Consider the following 19,638-nt stretch of genomic DNA (forward strand, 5'->3'; position numbering starts at 1 on the left):
CGCCTCCTCGTTTTAGTGTCATCCTGCTGCCAGACGAACGCCAGTGACAGCAGCAGCTCCTCAGCAGGGCTCACCGAGGCTCCTAACCCCACTTTTTGGAGTCTTGTGTGTTGTGTTGTGTTGTGTGTGAGTGTGTTTGGAGGTCCAGGACACGGTTCCTCTGAGACGCCCAATCTGGAGTGGTGAGGCTTCATGGACGGTTCAGATGCTGAATGACAGAGGAAACACGTTCAACAAGTGGCTTTAAACCTGCTGTTCCACCGCGGACGAGGCTGGGCTGGTTTTTGAGGGATTGAGGGTGGCAAAGGTCACTTTGGTAGTACTTGATGAGGAAGGAGAGACGATTTCATATTCCAAGATCACACCCGACATCCTCAGCCAAGAACTCGAACCTGCAACCTGCTGCGGCATAATAACAGGTCTAGATGTGAGATTACACGTCGCGCATTCAGGTGTGAGACCCTTATCAGCAGGCGCTGCGAGAGATGATTACTGCGAGTCATTATCTGTCCTCAGCCTTACACCGCCGCAGCTGCTGTTAGCGCCACAATGGCCTTCAGCCAGATGCTGAGAACAGACTCATTTACTGCAGATTTATTACATTTCAGATAGCAGCGATTTTATCTGTGCGTCTGTCACTCCGTCTTTATGAGAGCATGCATGTGTGCCTTGAACAGGCCAACAGATTACTTCATTATCTCAGTCTCATTCTCGATGGCCACAACTTTATTACTGCTGGACCTCTCCTTCTCTTCTCAAGCATTCATAACTTTCACTGCTTTAACTCTTTATTTCTCATTATCTTTCATATCCTTTTCATATGACCTGACATTAGCGGGGCTTGACAACTGGCAGCAGAGGCAAATGAACAAAAACTTGGAGGGAAGCAACTTTCCTGCTGTCAAGAAAACCTGGAAAAGCCATCAAATTTAAAAATAGCCAATTCCAGATCCGGAAAACTTTTAAAGCACGAATAACGCCAGAAATCTGGGTATTTGATTCCTTAATATTAGTTCCGTGTTCTGGCGTCCTGGCCTGAGGTTGGGTCACGACCCACTCAAGAGTCACAGCCGGTTTGATTTGAGTCACAAAGACATTTGAGAGAATACAGACAGAAGAGGCTGACTTCCTCAAAGGCTGACAGCTTCAAATGGTTTGGGTACCTTTTCTAGAAAATGAAGTGATCCGGAGCGAAAGGCAGCCAGGAAGGTTCATCAACGCTCATTCAGCTACGTGAGCTACCTTTACAATCTTCAAGTTAGGAACAAAACCACTAAAACTGAAAACATTTCACAAATATTTTTCAAAAACCTTATTTTCATTCATTCCTATTTTTCCAGCAAATTGTGGCAGATGGAGCGCCACAGCGTGTCTGTGAGTCTGAAGGTCACTGGAGTCACGCCCAGTTAGGAGTCACAACTCTGATTGGTGGACCAGACTCACTGGCATGGAGACAAGAAATCGGCTGCCTTCCGCATCAGAGCTGTCAATCAACGTGGCGAGAGCAGAACTGGGCCATTTTGTCTGTTTTAGCCAGAAACGCCTCCAAATGTGACAGCGTCGTCCTCCACGCTCACACAGCAAGAGTCAGGAGGGTTGACATGGTAGTTTCCTGTCATCCCGTTAACTCACAAACAAACAAACTCACTCTCACTCAGACGCCGCATCAGAGCAACTGTGTGTGTGTGTGTGTGTGTGTGTGTGTTCTCACAGGTGTGGTGCTTTTGACATGAAGTCGATGTAAACTTTGCCAAGTGTGTGTGGGTGTGATTCAGTATAATTCCACCATCATCTTGTCAGTTCTACTTTGTTACTGAAGCCTTTTTACTCACTCAGCTTCGTTACAATTCGAAACGACTCATCGCAGAGGCACCCGTCCATATTTGAGTGTCCTGGCTGAAGTTTGCCGTCTCCTCCTGGCGCTGTTTCACGCTGACATCATCTATTTCACCTCCTGTTCCCACTTTCACAACCAGCCAAAGCTACCGTGAGCAATAACACTTAAGAACACATGGTGGGAATTCGGAGACCAAAGTGTAACTGAAACCTCATATGCTAACAGTTAGCTGTTAGCCAGCAGTGTCTGTCCAGGTGGTGCTGATGTAAGCAGCTGTCCAAGATGGCGGACACTCTTGTGTATGTGCAAATACAAGCTGAAGCAAATCTGGAGACCAGCAAGAGAGGAGGAACAGCTGGAAGGACATGTTCTTGGCGAGGACGAGGGAGGCTCTGTGCCAGGAACACACACACGGTGGAAGACTACAACTGACACCAAGAAGGCCTGAAGCATTCCGAGTCCACAACAGAAGAGATGATTAAACTGGTCTTGTTGTCCTGACAGGCATTGGTGTGGACTGGTCTTGAATGTGACACACGTGTTTCTATCTGGGACCACTCCACCATGCAGGATGTGAGCATTACCTCCAGTGAGGACTTGAGGCGCAGGGAGGTCACGAGGGTCCAGAGCACGTTTCTCATTCTCCTCCTCTTCAAGGATTCTGTCTCTTTCTCTGGTGGCCTTGCTGCTGTCCAAGGTCTCCACCGAGCTACAAGGCCTGCAGTGAGATTATTAAGAGGCTATTCATCTCACACTCTTCCTGTCAGTATTCTACATCACCGCTGGACCAGCCAATTATGAATGCGGCTCCTATTCAACGTTAAAAGGACCTATCATGCTTTCCAACTTTTCAGACTTATAAATAGGTTTAAAATGTGGGTTACTTGTTGGCAGTTTCAGGCTCTGCACTGCTGAAAATGCTCAGATTTGGAGAGTTTTTCAAAAGACTCATTTTGTAATGTCACAACTTTATGGGATGCTCCATATATGGAAACTCACCTGGCTCTGGTCTCAGTGCCAGGTGCCCACTCTGCCACCAAGTACACGGTGCAGACAGCAGGGCTACAGCCTTAACGTCGAAAAGGCTAACAGTGTTTTGCCAGGAGCCAACACTTCTTATCTTTGCATGGACTTCCCAAATAAGACAAATTAAGGCAGCAATGGGAAGATCTTTTGTTTCTGGGGGGCCAGTAACTCTTTTGCCTTCGCCGCCCGTGTGCTCTCGGCATTTCATGGACAGCAGTTTCCTAAACAAACCTCAGCTTGACACTGGATTTACAAAAAAGCGAAACCTGAAGGCAACTGCTGTCCGTCTTTCCATGGTCGTGAGGAGGACACGAACCACAGGCTGGGAGTAACGTTCTGTCAGCGTCTGGTGTGTCTTTAGCTCTGAACGGCAGTGAAAGCATTGCTCATACAAGCAGCAGGGACACACAGAACAGAGCTGAAGTCTAGTGTCAGGCTGCAGCGACTAAAGCACAGTAACAGAGCAGTTAGCAGTTAGTAGATCATGAGATGAGGTGGGATTTAGCGTTCACCATTCAGAGACGTCTTGCAAAAGTCGTTGCTGCAAGAGAGGTCCAGGTTGTGTGTTGTCGTTGTCTGGGTCAGATTCCGGGTCCAGGACGTATGGTTGAATCGCTGAAGTTGACATTTTAAAATGCTAAAATTGTAAACAAGCCCGTTACCGGGTCAGACAACTTCTGCAACAGTTAGCAGTGCTAAGCTAACGTTAGTCTATGAAGGCAATCCACCAGGGTCACATGACTGAAAGGTCACCACCTCTAAGCTTCAGGCTTCTTGTGTTTCCCCTGATGACCTTTCATGACCTCCAGGACCTCTGTAGGCTCCTCTAGACTCTTGTTAGCAACCCAGGTTTTTAAGACTCCACCACTCCAACATCCACCAGTCTGGTGTTACTGGTGGATCTGATGTAGAACTGAACCTCCACCATCCACCAGTCTGGTGTTTACTGGTGGATCTGATGTAGACCTGAACCTCAACCATCCACCGGTCTGGTGTTTACTGGTGGATCTGATGTAGAACTGAACCTCCACCATCCACCGGTCTGGTGTTTACTGGTGGATCTGATGTAGAACTGAACCTCCACCATCCACCGGTCTGGTGTTTACTGGTGGATCTGATGTAGAACTGAACCTCCACCATCCACCAGTCTGGTGTTTACTGGTGGATCTGATGTAGAACTGAACCTCCACCATCCACCAGTCTGGTGTTTACTGGTGGATCTGATGTAGAACTGAACCTGCTGATCTCTTCAGCTGCTGGGAACCAGTCACCTGATTACAGGTCTCTGACCTGGAGACCAGGAACCAGACGTTCTACTGTACTAACACATTAAGTGGTTCTACACGTCATGAAAAATAACTGAGCTCAGTTTGTTTGTGCACAAATCCTTGCCAAGATATACAACTTCTGGTTTTTATTCCAAAAACAATAAAAATGGAAGAAAATCCATATATTTTAAGGACATTCTATAAAGGGTGGTACGTAGAAGGTGTATATAATACAGACACACACACACACACCTGGGTAGACTGAGAAACTAGTGCCGAACTGATGACTTCCAGACACACATCTGTATTCTGGTATTGCAAGGACTGAACTCATAACCTGGGTCATATTCAGGAAGAACCTTTTTAATGCGTCTTCACATTTTAATCACAAAAAATACCTGCATGCTGAATATTTAACTACTTTTGGAAGCTGCAGTGAAAATAAAAGTTTTAGGAAGCAGAGAAACTCAGTAAAATGCATCATTTTGCCATCAGGTCTGAATATAGATGTGGTATATAAATCAAAGTAAACGCTGGTCTCCTGAAACAGGAATACATTTTTATGTAAATGCTCTTCCCGTCTCTTCTTCATCCAGTTGCTCTCTTTGATGTTTTTGTGTATTTTTTAAGGAGGAGGATGGTGGCATCGTCACAGAGGCTGCTCGACACGGCGCCGCTGCTTTCTCTTTGTCGTCCTGCCGCTGCCAATGTTTGCTAATGCTGTTACATGAGCGCCGTCTTTGAGGGCAAATGAAGAAAAAGAAGCAGCAACACGCTGTACAGCAGATTATTCCTCTCCTGCTAATTAGCATGTCTCCGCCTCTCAGCGCCTCGGATTCCCTCACACACGGATTATTAGACAATTCAGCAGCAACAGTTTCTGTATGTGAAAAAGAGACGAGTAATCGCTTATTAAGAGTTGATTAATGGATACTAATTAATTATCAATTAATTAATGCTGTAAACATTTGGCAAAATGAACAAATGAAGAGTTCATTTTTAAAATATCTGTTAGAACCTATCAGACCTTTTGAAGACAGATGCTCAGAGTTGAAGAGCTGCAGTTTAGCAACCAGGGCAGTCGTTAGGACAGCTGCTTCAGCGGTGGAGGTTTCTGCAGCAGCACTTGAAGGACAGTGTTACTGGTGGATGAATACAACAGTAACTTCCATCTGAATGTAAAGCACTTCAATTAAAAAGTGCTATATAAACAAAATGATTCTCATCCCACTGAGAGCATCGCTGTGAGCTGTGACAAACGTGCTGCAGCACTCACTGCAACCAAGAATGTATCTTGAGAACATTGAGATGAAAGCAGCTAAAATGTTAAAAATGTAGCAGAAATGTGAACTGATGTTGATCTGAGCGCCTCCACGGAGAAGTCACCTGACCCAAACCAGCCGGAGCTACAGACGACCACCTCAGAAGAGTTCCCAGAACGTGACAGCAGAGTTGAATAAAGACGAGTTCAATCATAGGAAAGGATTCACCTGTAAAACCCGTGCTGACGCTTCCATCAGGACACCTGCACTCACAGGACGGAGGAACACCTCTGGGGTTGCTGGGGGATTAATTACTTGTGTATCTGGTGACTGGACTCACTCACTATCTGACTCAGCCTGACCGTGGCTGAACTCGTCTCCACCGGGCCGCTTGAGTCACAGACTCATCGAACCGCTGACAACGCTGCTTACTAGCGGCCTGACTGATGAACCATCTACACAGCTGTCTGTCAGGATAACTGGCTTATTTTTGCAATTACTACGCCCCGCAGGGTGCCATGTTCAACCTCACTCCAATGGCAACAGGCCTGAGGCAAAGATGTTAGCAAAAATATCCGCAATCTGACAGTAATGCCCCTCTACGGCACCGCTCAAATGAGGCAAGTGTGGTGAAATTCCCTTTGCAGACGTGCATGTAAGAACACACACCGACTTTCCTGAGGACACTTCCTCCTTCTCATTTCCTGCCGCCCTTGCCGTCTTTTCCCCAACACTTTCCTGTCCTTAAAGAGCGGCCTGTGTGCTACACGATGGTAATTAAAGTCGGCCGTGATTGGAAATACACCCGCACACCATATCATTTTAATGCCAGGGCCCTAATAAGCCAAGCTACTGGCTGTAATTGGATTTTGATTGGTTACTAATGAAGATGCACTTCCTGGGAGACAGACGTGACAAGTCATCTGTTTTACCCCGACACCCCTGGAGTGTGTGTGCACACACACATAGTTATGAAAGCTCGTATGCAGAGCAGAGTGGATATCCATATGCATGCACACGTGCAAAAACATGAGGTGGGAAGATACGTGAATTTACACACACACACACACACACACACACACACACACACACACACACACACACACACACAGCTGGGGCCACCACCTCACACTCACCAGCGAATCATGGAACTGCATTCATTCATATTTGGCTTCTAGAGTGGGGGGGGGGGGTATACCTCTGCCTTACATCTTACACCACAAACATGAATGTTTCAGAGAAAATTCGCCTCAACACAAACGCCTGTAGTCCTGGTTTGTGAGCCCAGAATGCAGGAGGAGCCAGCCACGTATATTAGCTTGAAGCTAATTTGACGCTAGTTTTCAGTGTGTGGAATAATCCACATCTTCTTTATCTGGCTGTATGATCAGTGATCAGTAGTTAGCGACATGTCCGTCCATGTGTGGACCGCCGCCGTAGCTCATTACAGCTTTGCGTCATTAGCTAGCGCCTCCACGTGTGACGATAATGATGAGGAGGCATCGTGAGGTCCAAACATCCAGTGAAGCTCACAGCTTCATGACAGCGGAGGGATCCACCCACACTGAGCGTGCTCAGACCTTCCTGCTCACATCTCTCCACACAGTCCCTCGCTCTATTTTTCTCCACCTGGATGAAACTCCAGAGAGCCAACACATGTAATTAAATGAGCTCCTGTATTTCATTGTTCAGGCGAACGCTTTCTCCAATAATTTGACGTGTTGGAGCTCCGGGAGGCTTGTTACTGTACGATGACGAGTACAAACTGAAAATGAGTCTAAGCAGCAGCTTTGTATGGCGAACACACAGCATGATGACAGCTGTCATTCAGAGCGGATCATGGAACACTTCAATTCACTCTCTACTGCACATGGAAAACAACTTTATTGAATGGCGAAAAGATGGGCCCATCCAGGTGAGACAGCTACCAGACTCCTTCAAGCCCATTGATGCTTCAGGATGGAGTCACTTTAATGTCTTCAGACTTCCAGATTAATATTCCTGTCCAGTAGCATCATGCTGCTAATGCTAAATTAGCCAATTATCTGAGCCTTAACTGATCAATTAAATGTGTCTGTAAACAAACCCTCCCTCTTCCATCTGTGTGTGTGTGTGTGTGTGTTTATGTGATGTAAACACGCCTCTGCTGACATCTCATTAAGCATTAATTAAGAAGCCAAAATATCTTCCGAATGCATCGGTTACAAGACTGCAAGGTTCAGATTAGACTAAAAAGCATCTTTCTGCCTCATCGTGCCTCCAACTCCCTCCCTCACAAACACACTGATACATTTATTTTAGAGACTCCTTGCTCTCCTGTTAGTCACAGAAAAACCCAAAATATCTTTATGCTCCCTGATTACCCTCAAACCACCTCCCTCTCCTCCTCCTCGTCTCTTTAAAGCCAAGCTCTCCTCACTCTCCGTCCCTGTCCTGAATCGAACATCTCATTTAGTGGAGCTAAAAGGAGGTCAGACACAGATTTCAAATGAGCCTGCCACCCCTCCCTCATTCTCCTCCTCTTCCTCCTTCCCCCTTAATTCATCTGCTTCTCTCCTTCTTTTTTCTTTTCAGTTTTGTTTCAGTTTCTTATCAAATATCGACCCTCTGTTACATCAAATTTTTTTTCCCGATTTCGTCCTTCACCTCCCCTTTTCCAGAGACAGCACCAGGCAGGAAAATTTGGCTCAGGATAAAAAAGGAGCACGGCAACTTTCAGGGAAAGTCTATAGCTGTGTGATGATAGCTGAGACCCCGCTAGTTAGCTTAGCTCAATGAATGGTAGTGGGTGGGAAGTGCTAGCATAGCTCCATCTTTGTCTTGTCTTTGAACGTAGGATTGTTGTGGAGGGCGGGAGAAAATAATGTTTCCTGTTGAAACTTTGCTGCGTCGCTGAAAATCTCAGGTTTCCCGGTTCTGCGATGGTTGGACTGCAGGATGTGTGTCAGTGCGTCTGCTCGTGCGCGTATGGTGAGACATAAGGGCAGTAATCTGTTTAAGCATCTGCGTCTCAGTAGACTGCTAATGATTTCCCACCAGGACCACACACACGCACGCACACACACACGCACGCACACACACACACACACAGAGGATCAGATGTCTGGCCATGTTTGGATTCAGCAGCTCATCTCTCTGAGGTGTGTGTGACAGAACTCTCCAGAAATATCACTGGCTGTGTGTTTCAGTACTGAAAACTACTTGTTCCTGGGATCAGAGGGGGCGGAGTTAAACTGACAGTAGAACACAGCGGGGCATCAAGGGTCTCCTGCCTACCTAGTTCTCATGAGTCCCGCCCATCTCTCAGGGATGGAGGAGGAGGAGGAGTCAGCGTCACCATGTGGTGATGTCACCTGTCTGGCCTCGGCATCAAGGGTGATACGCTAAAGATGAGCGTAGGATGTGAACACCATGTTTGTCCTCAGGTTTCCATCTTGGTCTCCAATCAGTGAATGAATGTGTCAAAGGTGCTCTTGTCTCCTGCCAGCAACACCCCCAACAACATAGGTTCCTACCCAGAGGACATGAAAGGCAGAGTTTGAAGTATCACTGGTGGGTATCTGTTGCTGGCGCCCAGCAGCAGGAAGTGTGTCACTGCAGCAACAGAGAGGCGAGCGGTTCTCCTGTAGATATTCCTCTGATTCCTATTTAGACCTCAAAGCACTAAAACTCCACTCTGGAGCGATGTTAATGAATTTCTTTGAAATGACACGCAGCACTGAGTCAATAGTAATGAGGGTTTTTTCTCGAGCAGCATTGAGACTATTGTGCACGATCGCTCTTTAATGAAATCAATGACGGCTCAGGTTCACAAGCTTCATGTCTGCTTTGAGAGGCAGAGAGAAGAAGCCAGAGCTGGGCTGAGTAACCACACCGAGCCTGAAGAAGACCAAGGACCAAGTCAGCATCTTCTCAAGAAGCATTTCTGGCATGACTGACTGAAAGTTGTCTCTAGGTACTCCTGCATCACCCTACCAATGTCCAGCAACACAAGCGGCCGCGCCTGTGCAGCGCCAGCCAGCAGGTACCTCATCTGAAACACACACCTGAGTTTGGCCTCCATCTCCCAGGCTGAGGTCATGAGGTCAACTGTGACACACGACTGCAAACTCCTGCATTCCTTTTCTTCTCAGTGAAAAAAGGCAATATTTATATTTTTACTTTAAGATTCCACAGCTCTGTGGTTGGGCTCCGATCGGGTTCGGACAAAAAAAAAACCCCATGATCGTGCATCTGTCAGTAAAAACGGAGGACCCTCAGTTGTAGGCGGTCGCTGGCGCCCGCCAGTGTCAGACATGTCGCTGCTTCTCCGGAGAAGAAAGTTTGGGAATAACCGAGAAGACCGTGGCAGTCACATGACTTCAACATCCACGACATCATTTTTGTGGACAAACCCCCCGTGATGTAAATGTAAAAACTTGATTCCATTTTTCCCCCCAATTCCATTGTTTCCGTTAACCCTTTCTGGAGCGTTGCTATGCTGATGGGCAGGCAGGGCGAATGCCTCCGAGCTGTCAGAGCTGTAGGGGGCAGCAGACAAACTTCAACTTCACTCATCAGGAGGGAAAATAACAGTCCAAGTTACGCCGTCCCTGTTGACCTTCCCCTAATCTGAGGAGGCGGCTTGGAGAGGAGGGAGGTGCAGAGGGAGACAGACGATGAGAGGAGACTGACATTCACATTTGTATGACCTCATCTCCTCGCCAGCAGCATCGCTCACCTCTGCTAAAGCCACATGATTACGACCGGGGGGGGGCCATCTCCAGCCCTCTATATGGAACTGATATCTGGTGTCCGTCTCACACACACACGCACACAAACACAAACACACACGCACACACGTTTGTGTGTGAACATGATGAAACTCCTGATGACTTATTTTAGAGATGTATGCGGCCTCAAACATGTGTGTTCACGCCACAAACAGCATAGACATATGCATATGTGCGTATACACACACACACACACACACACAAACAAACACACACACACACCTTGGAGGTTTTAGCGTTGAAATCCAAATGAAGCACTGATCTGTTTTTAGCCTGAAGAACTCACTGCAGTAGGTATTTAGCTGCCTCGCACACACAATGAGAACTCATTATACTCAGGACCACAGGCTGTGTGTGTGTTTCTGTGTGTGTGTGTGTGTGTGTGTGTGTGTGTGTGTGTTTCCCGTCACAAGAAGTCATCACACTGCTTTAATTAGAAGTAACTCTGTGCTTTCGGAGGTTGTGAGAGAGCTCCGGAACGGCGGTCGGCCTTCATAACTACAATCACACCCAGAACACTTGAGAGGCAGAGAACCATCACATGCGGGTGCACAGGAACTCTACTTTCTCCTGAATGACCACAAAGAAATATTTTTGGACCGCATGCAAGAATGTTTGTGTGGGCGGAACATTTTTTGGAACTTGTATAATGTTCTTCTTGGAAGGTTATGGATGGCTTGCAGTTCAAAGTTCCCTCCATGGCTGTAAGGAAGATCATTCAGTAACAGCAGAGGAACGTTCTACAAGAGACCCTCGATGGAACATCTGACCAAAAATCCCCCTCAATGTTCTTGAGATTGGTCTGAATGTTCTCTTAAAAGTCTGCCTCCTTAAGAATCCCACACGGTGACGGTCTGGGAACGTTCTACCAATGTTGTTACATGAGGTTCTGTACACCGGGATGGGTGTTCTCAGAACATTTAGTCTCTGTTGGTGTAAAGAACATTGCACTGTAACGTCCCTCGAGCTCTGTAAACAGTTAGGGCACGTTTCCACGGGCTCGCTACAGCTCGGGTCGGTGCAGGTGCGTTCCCACTGGCACCGGTACCACGTCAGCCTGGGTAGATTCAGTGGCCGAGGGTTCCCCGGCGTGATTTGCCGTGACAACAACAACAATGGAGGACGTGGAGGCGGCGTGAGAACATAGTACTTCAGACAGACATGTTTAAAAACACCTTTAGAACATAGTACTTCAGAATGTCACGTTCAGCTGGGCGATGGTTATTCCTGATGAAGTACTTCTTCCCAATCCTACTTCAAGTATGAAGTTCTCTCACAAAGGTCGCAGGTAATAGCGGCGCGTGAGGCTGGCCGAGACGTCGTCGACGATCATGGCGGCGGCAAGGAAACCCGACGTGTCCAAACATGAGTCGAGAGAGAAACTTTGCCAACAAAGTGGAGATTTTTCCTTTCATCCTCCCGTTTTGTCTCCTTGTCATATTTTTCATGGTGTGCGCTCGTGGTATTTGTCTTATTTACTTTCTCAGCACTTTATTCAGACTTTATAATTATTCAAGGTTCAGGGATTTGCACTTTGTTTGTTGCTGCTATTATTGCTGATGTTGGAATTGAAAAGCAGGCGTCTCTGGCTCTCAGTCATTTTAAGTCTAAGTAACATCAAAAACCTCATTTATATGTTAATCTCCCTCGTGACAAACTCCAAGATGTCTTAAGGCGTCTTAACAATCACTACAAATCAGACCAATCCATTAAATCATTATTCATCTCAAAATGTCGTAAACAAGGCGGAACAATGAAACTCGGGCGCTGATTGCAGCATCAGGACCATCGGGTGAAACGATGACCTTTTAACTCCCAATTAATGAGCAAGACCTGTTCAAGTTTCTGGCCAGAACCACAGAACCACGGGAGGGACAGACATCCCGACCTATGACTTCACGTAACCTTTAGCTTAGCTTAGCCACCAACAACAGAATTCCTCGACTTCAGGTCAGTTTTTAAATTTTGTTTAGACGAAGACTGTCAAAGCAACTCTGATGCAACAATAGGAAAGAAAACATTGCTGCTTTTATTTAGAAGGCAAGATCACCTCACATTTTTGGAGGTAACTGACCCAGGATCAGTTAACAAGAGAGTTGACAAGCGAAACAACTAAATAAATGAATGATGGTGTTTCCCAATCAGACGGACAAGCTTCCTCACTCAGCTGAGAGCTGACAGCCGTCCCTCCAGGCTCTGTCCGTGTGAGCAGATCCATCCCAGGTGCTGATGTCTACTCAGGTGAGCATGAGACCAGAGCCCAGGACACATTCAGGCTCACAGACACCACAGCAGGGATGCATACAGCTGCAGATCTGCAGGTTTTTAATCTACATTCAATTCAAGTGAAACTAAAGACATTTTAAACTCTTCTTTCATTTCTTAAACTGAACTCCTCACACTGGAAAAGCACTAATTATGATACTAATGATCTCTTGCTGATTCGGTGAAGTCTAATGAGGAATCCGTGGTTCTTTGATTGTTTAATCACATTCACCCACGTTCCACTCGCTGCAGCTATGGTAACTGATTAACATTTACTGGGTCTTCCTCCGTTTTTGAAAGTTCCCTCAGCTCAAACCCAGAAGCTGCTAGTGCATGGCGGCGAGGTGGCTGAAGACGCACGTGCTCACCTGCACCACGCATCATGTCGGCAGCTGGTTCTCATCAAGTTCCAATTACCAGAAGCATCACTGAGTGTTAATAATGCCAACGTTCATGTGCTGGACTTGATGACTTCCATGTTTGTAGTCCAGCAGGTCAACATGTCAGTGATGAGATACTGTAGCCCAACAGGAAGTGGTCATGTCGGGGATGAGGTGCGTTCATAGTCCAACAGGAAGTGGTCATGTCGGGGATGAGGTGCGTTCATAGTCCAACAGGAAGTGGTCATGTCGGGGATGAGGTGCGTTCAAAGTCCAACAGGAAGTGGTCATGTCGGGGATGAGGTGCGTTCATAGTCCAACAGGAAGTGGTCATGTCTGGGATGAGGTGCGTTCAAAGTCCAACAGGAAGTGGTCATGTCGGGGATGAGGTGCGTTCATAGTCCAACAGGAAGTGGTCATGTCGGGGATGAGGTGCGTTCAAAGTCCAACAGGAAGTGGTCATGTCGGGGATGAGGTGCGTTCATAGTCCAACAGGAAGTGGTCATGTCGGGGATGAGGTGCGTTCATAGTCCAACAGGAAGTGGTCATGTCGGGGATGAGGTGCGTTCATAGTCCAACAGGAAGTGGTCATGTCGGGGATGAGGTGCGTTCATATTCCAACAGGAAGTGGTCATGTCGGGGATGAGGTGCGTTATAGTCCAACAGGAAGTGGTCATGTCGGGGATGAGGTGCGTTCATAGTCCAACAGGAAGTGGTCATGTCGGGGATGAGGTGCGTTCATAGTCCAACAGGAAGTGGTCATGTCGGGGATGAGGTGCGTTCATAGTCCAACAGGAAGTGGTCATGTCGGGGATGAGGTGCGTTCATAGTCCAACAGGAAGTGGTCATGTCGGGGATGAGGTGCGTTCATAGTCCAACAGGAAGTGGTCATGTCGGGGATGAGGTGCGTTCATAGTCCAACAGGAAGTGGTCATGTCAGGGATGAGGTGCGTTCATAGTCCAACAGGAAGTGGTCATGTCAGGGATGAGGTGCGTTCATAGTCCAACAGGAAGTGGTCATGTCGGGGATGAGGTGCGTTCATAGTCCAACAGGAAGTGGTCATGTCGGGGATGAGGTATTTTGACATGGAATTTGAGACGTTAGAGTCCTGGCGGGGCGGGTGAGGCGAGCTGAACGGGGGTGTGAGGCTGGGAGTGAAGGACTAGGTGAGTACTGGAGTTTTCAGCAGAAGAGGTCTTAATTCATCTCTATCATTCTCTTATTGAGCGAATTGCCAGGAAAGGTCCCTGTCCTCCGTCCTGGCTGCATCGTTATCCACTCATTATGCAAACACTGCCCCCAACATTGATTAATGTTTAATGACTCCTTAGCGTGGAAGTTGCAGGACAAAGCAACCTCCTGTCACCCCACACTTGAGTGTCAATCAGCAGTTGAAGACAACAATGATGCTACGGCCGCCGCCTCCTCGGACTGAACCACTTAAAGCACGCTCAGACCTTCACCTTCATCCACCTCTGAAGATATCCACCCACCTGAGATGGATTCTTCCATCGTGCATCTTGTTATTGAGCTCATTACAGCGGACATGCAAATGGAAGGACTTGCTTCCCTGAGTAATGGAGGTCGGGTATCTGCTTCCAGCCAGCGCGCCTCCATTCAGAGACACTCAACTATGTCAGACGTTCTAAACATCTTTCACTGGCTGTAGTTACCACAGCAGAGGAGGGGATGTTTGTCTGATGGACCGGGGTCCCTCATCAGTGGCTCTCCATGAGGTTTCATCACCTGGATCCAGGGCGCAGCACCTCACCTCCACACATGGGAGGAACGGAACTATCGACGACTGCCATCAACACAACTTCATTCTTCTTTCAACACCAGGGAGGCAAATGTTGCAGCGGGGGCTCGGACTCACGGAGCTCGAGGCCTGACTCCTGGCGAGGAGGAGAATCACCTCTAGTGACCCGCTGCATCGAGTCACCTGGTACTCACAGCGCTTCACAACACACTCACAAAGTGAGAGTATTTAAAAGTTTTACACTAAAACTCCACTTTGACTAGTAAATCAGCCAAAGGGAGCGGCCTCAACGGAGACATTTAAAGACTTGGAATTAATCTCTCGTGTCAGGAGGTATTGACTCCAACTTTTTTGTTCCTCCCACATCATCAGCTGGTCATTACCAAGCAAAGACCTGGGACGCTGGTTTTTGGGTGCGTGTTCCACTAATTGTGCAGATATTGAGTGCCTCAGGAGGCTAACGTTCTCCTCTGTGTTCCTCCCACATCATCAGTTAGTCATTATGAAGGCTGAGTCATTAGTACGCAGACGGATCGTTAATGCATAGACAGATCGTTAAGTGAGGCCGACTCTTTGTCCTTATTGAACAGGGAAGTATTATTTTCACACCTTTGCTATTCATCTTTGTGACGCTGAAAGGGAGAACCGAGCTGGATTTATGGACACTGATGCGGTGGAACGCCGCCGCCACCTCATATCTCATCACGCAGGAATCGTTCAGCTGGACGTCGGCGACAGAGCCTCTGCTCAACCCCACCCCAAGGAAACAGGCCAGGTAACTGTCCCAGCTACCCTCTCACTGGAGGGGGTGCAGGCCCTGTGGTGACCCCTGTGACCTCTAACTCACCCACACCAGGAAAAAAATAAAACACTACAGTTGAGTTTTATCATGAAAGGAAAATGTTTGTCCAGACTCAGAACAGACACACTGACTGAGATGATGATGAATAGGGTCAATAATACCATAATGTCATATCGAAGTTGACCTTCGACCTTTTGAATATGAACGTTATCGCTACAACAGGAAAATGATTTATGTGTGTGACCTCTGACCTTCAAAACATGACACAAAGACATCACAATATTTAATCTAAAAAAGCATTTTGATACAACTGGCCTTTCATCACGTTTTGCATCTTCCAAAGATCGGAAACAGCTTTTTTTGTGGTCGATGTGTCAGGTAACAGAGCAGCCCTGGAGGAGCCCGCCCCCCTGCTGAGGGCCGGCTCAACCTGCAGCGCTCACCTGTAATCACTGGTAATGGCAGTCCAACTCTTTCTGTTCAACAGCAGTCGTCCAGGGAGGAGAAGATACAGTTTCCCCCCAGATCTGCGTCACCGCACCTCTAACAGTCCTGGACAGAGACCCCCGCAGAGCGTGAACTTTCCCAGCTCGCTGCATTCAGCCTGATGTGAAATGGAATCAATATGGCCGCCATTCAGAGACACACTGAGGCGCTCACTTCAGGTTCATTTCATTCTCCGTCCAGTTTGCTCTTTCTCTCCTTCAGAAGGAATAGATAGTGGGGGGTGGTGGAAGGTGGGCACACACACACGCACACACACACACAAACACGCACACACACACACACACGCACACACACACACACACACACACACACACTCACACACACACACAAACGCAGCCATTCATCCAGGCATTGAGTTGAGTAATGAGTGGTTTTAGTGAAGGGGACAGCTCACCTTCTTACCAACCCTTCTCAAGGAGACTTCTGATCATTGTTGTCAACTACAGCTAAGCAGATTAAATGGATACTGCACCGTCCGAGCGCACACATGTGTGTGCGTGTGTGTGTGTGTAAGTAATTGAAGATGGAGATAAATGTTTAAATGCATGAGAAACCAACAGAGGAGGGAACCAGAGCTTTTTTAAATGCATGTTTGAGTCTCTGCATGTAAGTAATTTGTGTGTGTGTGTGTGTGTGTGTGTGTGTGTGTGTGCGTGCGTGTGTGTGTAATAGTGTGCTTGTGCGTGAGTGTACATATGAGTGCTACATCTGTCTCCCATTACATCAGGACAGATTCACTGATAGAACTATAATGAACTTTCCTCTCTTCCTTTGTGATGCTGTGTCTTTCTGTGAGTGTGTGATGCTGTGTGTGTGTGAGAGAGAGAGAGACGCGTGTGTGTGTGTGTTTTGTATTCAATCAATTGCAAGGTGGCAGGTAGACAGATGATGAACAAACTTGGGAATTCAGTGCTAAACTCACTTTGCAATGAGCAACTAAATGTTCTAAAGCTGTTTTTAAACATGTCTGTCTTAAAGTAAATTTATTAAAAAGTCAATTTTAAAATAAAAAACTATGACGTTTGTCATCTGGATGTATCAAAGCACAACTAACCATCTTGCCCTCAGTGTTTTTAGTAAAGGTCTTGTTGATGCGGCGCAGCGGTCCTGGTCCTTCCCTGTGAGGCAGGGGCACTGAGGAACCCTCGCACCTTCCACTGCCTGAGCTGTGATGCTTTCACCAACCCAGAGGTTCCTGCGCCTGGCGGTCAAATGTTGCACTTTCGTCTGAGCAGCAAAGGACGACCAGCTGAAGCTGATGTCAGTCAGACAGTCCAGGGAGAGACGGACGTGCGAGCAAGGAGCCACACCCACTGCTGCTAGCGTCCGTCCCCAGCACGTATCTGAACTATTTAAATATAATACAACAAGGACGCTACTGACTGTAGCATACAAGCAGTCACTGATCAGCACTTTGATCAGTTTGTAGTTTTATGCTCTGAAAGTTTGTTTGCATGCAGAAAGAAGAAGATTCATGGTGACGGAGGAAGTCAGAAGCCTGAACGCTCTTAACCTCAGCCACACTTCATGAGCAAATACAAAGGAAACAAACAGAATAAAATTAGCTGCCAACGACAGGATCTCCTAAATCAATTTAACATAATCCCACTGGACACAAACAGGATCACACACACATGAAATCCCAGTTCAGTACAAACGGAGCTGCCGATGATCTGCTGTCAAACATGAGCAACACAATCCAAAGACAAATATTTGTTGTGACGGGGGACACACGCCAAATGCTAATTTTCCGACGCCGTAGAGAATTAAAACTGTGATCAGCAGCGAGATTGACTGGAAGGTTAGAGGAGAAAATCAACAAACTAACGACAACAAAACAGAATGAAAAACAAGATCATCAAGAGAGGAAGAGATGCTCCAAACTTAGAGAGGGGGAGGTGAAGTCTGGGTGAGGAGTGCATCCAAAAGATTTCATTCAAAATTTATGGTATAAATCTGGCAACGCACCCAGTTTGACCTCCGTAAAACACACACAAGCATGCGCACACACCCCATTCATTTCCTGTCCCCCGACCTCTCCGTCAACAGCGCGTTGCATCTCAGTAAAATATCCGGAGAGGATTTTGCTTGTCGCTCGATAACCTTGTGTGGACGTTTGCTTCACATGAGCACATTTGGTTCTCATAAGGATGCAAATACAGGAAGGCTGGCGGTTCCCCCTCCCAGCTCAGCGCTGCTTCATTATTCAGGGTCGAGTCCCGACGGGGATAAAATAAGAAGCTGTTGAAGTGTGTCTGTAAACGTGTGCACATGTGGATCGCCTCAAGGACGTTCACCTCCGATGAGGCTCTTTAGCCTTCTGAGAGCAGCTGCAGGCTCCACTGTGAGTTCAGGATACGGCCACAGTGACTCACTCTCTGAGCCAGAAAGGCTCATTCTGCAGCTCTGAGGTGCCCACCGACAGACTCTTACACACCAATAGAGAGGGCGAATGCAACAGGCAAAAATAACCCCCCGTATTCCAAAGTCACTGATCAAGCTCGTATCTACCATCATGAAAAAGTTCAGCAGACAGCTGGAGAACTGCAGCAGACACCTTGACTCAGACCAGGACCCCAGAGTTCAGGATCTCGCTGAGGCTGCAAACCTTTCGTCATTCATCATCATTAATTACTGTTCCGTCGATCAGAGGCATCGTCCGTCCCTACGTCCCATTCCAATGAAATATCTCTGGAACGCTTTGATCCAATTTCCCCAAATTTGCCACAAACACCAACTGGCACTCACTGATGAGATGTGGATGGTGAGATGGAAAGGTCACTGAGAGAGGCATACAGCTGCGTTACTGTATTGGTAGTTATATTTCTATCATGATACGAAGGCCACACTCAGCAGAAACTATGGGATTTGCCCCAGCCTTGGTGCAGGGGTGTGGGCCAAGAGAGAACCGTTCCTCTGGTTGAGGCTACTTCCTCGTTTAAGCCTCTGTAGCCCACAGGGACGAGGCCATCACACAGACGTGCGTAGAAGAACCTCAAACAAAAACAACACAAACTCTGAACAGCCGTGCTGAGGAGGCCACAACACAGAGCTAAGCTAATGGTTGCTAACAAACAACAGCAATTAGCAATTTTAGCCTCGGAGAGCTTCAGGTTGTTATTGTTAATGTGTAACGCCATCACCATGGTGATGAGATGGCCCACATGACTTGTCTGTCTTATTACCGCTGTTCCAACTCTGACCACATGAGGTTGGTTGAGTCAACCTGATGACCAGGAGACGAGATTAGTGCAGCAGGAGGGAGGGAGACACCTGCTGGCCGGGAGGTGGAGGTGTTCAGCACAGCACCCTTAAGATTAAAGGTGACATTTATTTTGGAGAAATGGATCCTGACGTTTACGAATTCTATCTCCGCACTAGTTTGCAGTTTCTTCCCCCAAAAGGTGCATGTGCGACTCCGCGGGTTGCTCCATCAGACAGAACCGTAGTGTCGTTTTTTATGTCGCTGCCTGACCGTGTTTGAATCTGCAGCCTCAAAGGAAGAAGTCCATTAACATTAGAATGAAGGTGCCTGAGAAAATGACGTTGAATGGATTTTAGAGACCCCAGTTTTCGACCTCACTGAACTGTTGTTTGATCAAATGTGCATTCAACGCACGGCTCGGTGCTGTTTAATTTACACATTAGCGGTGTGTGATAGCACGTATTCAGAAACCTTTCTGGACATCTCTTCGTCTGACTTGATAAACGAGCTGCGCTGTGAGAAAACAGCCCTTTCTGAGCTCCAATAAACCCTTT

General features: G+C 47.3%; 1 long non-coding RNA gene across 2 annotated transcripts in view; it reads right to left on the bottom strand.

The window, feature by feature from the left end:
* LOC147247079 (uncharacterized) overlaps nucleotides 1-19,638 on the bottom strand; it is a 105,593-nt gene that overhangs the window by 31,581 nt on the left and 54,374 nt on the right. The window contains exons 5-6 of one of the 2 annotated variants that reach the window (XR_015109449.1): nucleotides 5,159-5,273; nucleotides 4,729-5,011 (exon numbers count right to left, since the gene is read on the bottom strand). The exons of the other annotated variant lie outside the window; for it this stretch is intronic. This is a non-coding gene — a long non-coding RNA (uncharacterized LOC147247079). Of the gene's footprint in view, nucleotides 1-4,728; nucleotides 5,012-5,158; nucleotides 5,274-19,638 lie in introns of those variants that run through there. 2 annotated transcript variants of the gene reach the window in all.

The sequence above is a fragment of the Aulostomus chinensis genome, chromosome 16 (genome assembly GCF_037954235.1).
Source record: "Aulostomus chinensis isolate RoL2024-O1b breed Wild chromosome 16, RoL_Achi_v1.0, whole genome shotgun sequence".
Classification (NCBI taxonomy): domain Eukaryota; kingdom Metazoa; phylum Chordata; class Actinopteri; order Syngnathiformes; family Aulostomidae; genus Aulostomus; species Aulostomus chinensis.